This window comes from Procambarus clarkii, chromosome 7 (genome assembly GCF_040958095.1).
Source record: "Procambarus clarkii isolate CNS0578487 chromosome 7, FALCON_Pclarkii_2.0, whole genome shotgun sequence".
Taxonomy (NCBI): domain Eukaryota; kingdom Metazoa; phylum Arthropoda; class Malacostraca; order Decapoda; family Cambaridae; genus Procambarus; species Procambarus clarkii.
The window spans coordinates 51,542,679-51,548,678 of record NC_091156.1 but is presented as its reverse complement, the minus strand read 5'-3'; positions in this window follow the sequence as shown (position 1 = coordinate 51,548,678).

Below are 6,000 nucleotides of genomic sequence, written 5' to 3'. Positions count from 1 at the left end.
TGTCTTCCAGTGTCGTAAGGTGCATTTCCCGCAGCCTTTCCTCATAACTCATGCCTCTTAGTTCTGGGACTAGTCTAGTAGCATACCTTTGGACTTTTTCCAGCTTCGTCTTGTGATTGACAAGGTACGGGCTCCATGCTGGGGCCGCATACTCCAGGATTGGTCTTACATATGTGGTGTACAAGATTCTGAATGATTCCTTACACAGGTTCCTGAACGCCGTTCTGATGTTAGCCAGCCTCGCATATGCCGCAGACGTTATTCTCTTTATGTGGGCTTCAGGAGACAGGTTTGGTGTGATATCAACTCCTAGATCTTTCTCTCTGTCTGTTCCATTAAGTACTTCATCTCCTATTCTGTATCCTGTGCCTGGTCTCCTGTTTCCACTGCCTAGTTTCATTACTTTGCATTTACTCGGGTTGAACTTCAACAGCCATTTGTTGGACCATTCACTCAGTCTATCCAGGTCATCTTGTAGCCTCCTACTATCATCCTCTGTTTCAATCCTCCTCATAATTTTTGCATCGTCGGCAAACATTGAGAGGAACGAATCTATACCCTCTGGGAGGTCATTTACATATACCAGAAACAGTATAGGTCCAAGGACTGACCCCTGCGGGACTCCACTTGTGACGTCTCGCCAATCTGAGACCTTACCCCTCACACAGACTCGTTGTCTCCTGTTGCTTAGGTACTCCTCTATCCACCGGAGTACCTTCCCTCTCACTCCAGCCTGCATCTCCAACTTTCGCACTAGCCTCTTGTGTGGCACTGTATCAAAGGCTTTCTGACAATCCAAAAATATGCAGTCTGCCCACCCTTCTCTTTCTTGCCTTATTTTTGTTGCCTGGTCGTAGAATTCAAGTAACCCTGAGAGGCAGGACCTGCCATCCCTGAACCCATGTTGATGCTGTGTTACAAAGTTCCTTCGCTCCAGATGCTCCACTAGGTTTTTTCGCACAATCTTTTCCATCAGCTTGCATGGTATGCAGGTTAGGGACACTGGCCTGTAGTTCAGTGCCTCCTGTCTATCCCCTTTCTTGTATATCGGGACTACGTTAGCTGCTTTCCAAATATCTGGCAGTTCCCCTGTTGCCAGTGATTTGTTATACACTATGGAGAGTGGTAGGCTCAGTTCTCTTGCTCCTTCCTTTAGAACCCAAGGGGAGATTCCATCTGGGCCTATAGCCTTCGTCACGTCCAACTCTAGTAAACACTTCCTTACTTCCCCACTGGTAATCTCAAACTCTTCCAGTGGTTCCTGGTTAGCTATTCCCTCACTTACCTCTGGAATTTCTCCTTGCTCTAAGGTGAAGACCTCCTGGAATTTCTTATTCAATTCCTCACACACTTCCTTGTCATTTGTAGTGAATCCTTCTGCCCCTATCCTTAATCTCATAACCTGTTCCTTTACTGTTGTTTTTCTCCTAATGTGGCTATGCAACAATTTAGGCTGAGTCTTTGCCTTGCTTGCGATGTCATTTTCGTATTGTCTTTCTGCCTCTCTTCTCATCCTGACATATTCATTCCTGGCATTCTGGTATCTTTCTCTGCTCTTCAGTGTCCTGTTATTCCTATAGTTTCTCCATGCCCTTTTACTTTGCTGCTTAGCTAGCCTACATCTTTGATTAAACCATGGGTTTCTCATCTTCATTTCTCTGTTTTCCTTTTGGACTGGGACAAACTTGTTTGCTGCGTCCTTGCACTTCTGCGTGATGTAATCCATCATATCTTGGGCCGTCTTTCCCCTGAGCTCTGTTTCCCATGCTATATCTGTTAGGAATTTTCTTATTCCCTCATAGTTTCCCTTTCGGTATGCTAACCTTTTGGTTTCGGTATCCCTCCTCGAGTTCAATAACCCTTCTTCAATCAAGTACTCAAACACCAGTACACTGTGGTCGCTCATTCCTACTGGGTCCTCAAAACCGATTTCTCTTATGTCGGAGTCGTTCAGAGTGAAGACTAGGTCGAGTCTCGCTGGTTCGTCATTGCCTCGCATCCTTGTGGGTTCTCCGACATGCTGGGTTAAAAAGTTGCTTGTCACCACCTCCAATAGTTTGGCTCTCCACGTATCCTCGCCTCCATGCGGTTCCTTGTTCTCCCAGTCAATCTTTCCGTGATTGAAGTCGCCCATGATGAGCAGGTGGGATCTATTTCTACAGGCAGCAGAGGCTGCCCTCTCAATTATAGTGTTAACTGCCTTGTTGTTGTTTTCATACTCTTGACTGGGTCTCCTGTCATTTGGTGGAGGGTTGTATATTACTGCTACTACTATTCTTGGTAATGTGTGTGTGTGTGTGTGTGTGTGTGTGTGTGTGTGTGTGTGTGTGTGTGTGTGTGTGTGTGTGTGTGTGTGTGTGTGTGTGAGTGTGTGTGTGTGTGTGTGAGTGTGTGTGAGAGAGTGAGTGTGTGTGTGTGTGTGTGTGTGTGTGTGAGTGTGTGCGAGTGTGAGTGTGTGTGAGAGTGTGTGAGAGTGTGTGTATGTGAGTGTGTGTGTGTGTGTGTGTGTGTGTGTGTGTGTGTGTGTGTGTGTGTGTGTGTGTGTATGTGTGTGTGTGTGTGTGTGTGTGTGTGTGTGTGTGTGTGTGTGTGTATTCACCCAGCAAGGAATGTCACTCCCTCAGGACATAGCCAGTCCTCCTGATGTTTTTTTTGAAGTAGAAGTCCCCTAGTGATGACCTCCAGACGAGAGAGAAAAAAAAAGTTTTCTACAGCAGGCCTAACCCTTCTCTTACAAAAAGGACTGAGAGGTGTTGTATGTGGCAACGTTGCCCCCACGATTCTGAGTCAATAAAAGGACGCTACACCTCCCCCACATCATGTATTATTGAAATAGTGACCAAACCGTCCACTCTCCTCCCCGTCTAGACCGAGATGTAAGTAAATTAGTATCTATTTCATATAAGGGTTATATATATATATATATATATATATATATATATATATATATATATATATATATATATATATATATATATATATATATATATATATATATGTGTGTGTGTGTGTATATCACGAAAATAAACACGTGATTAAGAATGTGACAATGTCAGACCACGGAGGAAAAATGAAACAGGAATTTCCTTAAGTACTTTCGTATATTAAATACATCTTCAGAAGGTCATTTTACAGATCGAGTGATGGGTATAAATAGGCAGGAGAGAGTGGTGAAGTAAGGTGAGGTACAATACTTGGACATCGCAGACGGCCCATTGGCTCATCAGATGCACCCAACTGGTCCATCCGATGTAGCCCAATGGCCCATCTGATACAGCAGACATACAAGCTTAATACATAGGTAATTATAACAAAAAGAGGTAAATATGTACAATAAATTAGTGAGACAAATGTTTTTCAATGATCCTACTTAAATCGCCCTTTAGCTGATCAACTAGAAATGGATCTAAGTTATATAGACCACTGCTAATATTCAAATTACTTTCTTTGGTGATCTGTATCAAAGCAGATTCAATTATGTTTCTGTTATAGGTGCTTTTACAATTTGTTATTAAAGAAGCACTCTCCCAATCAATTTGGTGAGCTTTTTCTGACAAATGCACAAACAAAGCATTAGACAATTGGCCATGTCTTACAGAGTATTTATGTTGCGATATTCTACATTTTAAATCTTTAGATGTTTGCCCGACATAGAACTTATTACATTCCTTACAAGGTATTTTATAAATGACGCAATTATCACTACGAGGGCTGTTCCTAACTAATAACTTACCAACAGTGTTTTCGTAGCTAAACATTACATCTATATTAAAAAGTTTCAAGGCCTTGACAATATTCTCAAACCCAGAGAAATATGGTAAACATAACATATTCTTTGGGCTAATCCTTTCACTGCATACATTATTATAATATGTACGACGTGCTTTGTTACGACAAACTTCAAAAAAATTCAGTGGGTAACAAAGCTTAAGACCAATTGAATCAATATTCTTAAATTCTTCGTCTAAGAATTCTGGACTCACAACTCGAAGAGCTCTTAGATACATTGAAGAAAAAATTGACTTTTTTACATTGTATCTATGCCCTGAAAAATAATGAACATAAGATAAATTGTTCGTAGGTTTTCTGTAAACACTAAACTTTAATGAAGAGTTTTCCCTATGAATAAGCACATCTAAGAATGGCAAACATTTATCAATTTCAGTCTCCATAGTAAATTTTATGGAGGTGACTTGGTCATTAAGTTTGGCTACAAACTCGTCTGTGCTTACATCTGAAGGCCAAATACACAAGATATCATCAACATATCAAAACCAAGGAATGATTCCAGGAGTTATTTTTGAAACAAATTTCCTTTCGAAGAATTCCATGTACAGGTTTGAGAGCAATGGCGATAGAGGATTCCCCATTGCCATTCCAAAAGTCTGTAAATAATACTCATTATTAAAGGTAAATTTACATTCTTTAATGCACAACTTAACAAGACTGACAATAATATCAGCAGAAAGAGGTAAGTCATGGCTCATTAGTTCACGAGCAAGATAATCGAGAATATCATCGACCGGTACCTTTGTGAACAAGGAACAAACGTCAAAGCTGATTAACTTTACATCAGGAGTGACAGGAACACTATTCAATTTGTTAACTAAATCAAGAGAATTTGTCAAATGAGAAGAGGAGATAGTTCCTAACAAAGGGGACAAGATTTTGGTAAGCCATTTGGAGAGTTTGTAAGAAATGGATAGGGAGACTTGTAGCGTCTCACTCTAGGATTAGGAAAATGGTCAAATACGACAATTTATCCTTTCCTCTGTCTTGGGAGGATATCTCTAAATTGGAGAATAGAAATAAACTATCCATTTTTTTGTATTCAATACACAAACATACAGACGGCGTCTATCACGTCTCTCATTGTCGTCGTGGTAGCAGACAGTACTCGGTCATAGTTCCTTTATTGTTATTGGGGAAATCTCATGTGGCCCTAATTAAAGAGTTCGATAAGTTCCTACGGAACTTTACTCGCAGCCACAAACGAAAGACAGTCTTCTGTAGAAACTGTCTCTCTGAATATCAAAATTCGTCTGAGCTAACAAATCACTCATCTTCCTGCGACATCACTCAGAAAATTATTTACCCTCAGCCTGGGGACACACTACATTTTAAAAATACTGGGAAAGGTTACCCCCCTTCCCATGTGGGCTATTTTGATTTTGAGTGTGTCCTAAGCACTGAGGATTGTCTAGGTTCTGTTACAGCCATACATAGACCTATAGCATAAAGCTATATAATTGTTGATAGGAACCACACTGTCATTGATAAATTTACTTATTTTGGGGGGGACAGTGTTACTCATTTCATGCAGCGAGTTGCTACCAAATGGGAAATTATCAGATCCACTCTCCCCCATTATGAAATAGACATGTCTCTTGAGGATATGATCCATTTTAGGAGACAGACTCACTGCCAGTTTTGTGAGGAGGTATTTACCCCCTCCAATTTCAAGGTTCAACATCATGATCAACTTAGGGAAAAGATAAATTATATTGGAGCTCTATGTAATTACTGCAACCTCCGCCACAAGAATGCTCTGGAGAGTTTAGTCCTAATTGCTCATAATATGTCTTATGACATGGGCTTAATTTTGAGGGAGTTTGCCATGGGTTCAAATATTAAGAGCAATATCCTCATGAGACAGGGGACGAAATATCTTAAGGTAGAAATCGGGAAGCTTAAATTTCTTGATTCACTGGCTTTTATTACAGGTAGTCTTTCATCCCTAGCAAAGACCCACATTGATTCAGCCAGCCCCTTAACATTCACTCACTCAATGATAGAGGGTTTGCCCAAAAAGAGTCACCACCTACGCTTAAAGGGTAAGCAGTTTTTCCCTTATGAATATACCACAAAAATCAGCTGCTTTAATGACACAACACTCCCTCCTATTGAAATGTTCTACAGCTCCCTAAACAAATCAGGTATAACTTTGGACGAATATAGACATTCTAAATTAGTATGGGAGGCTACAGGGTGTAGGACATT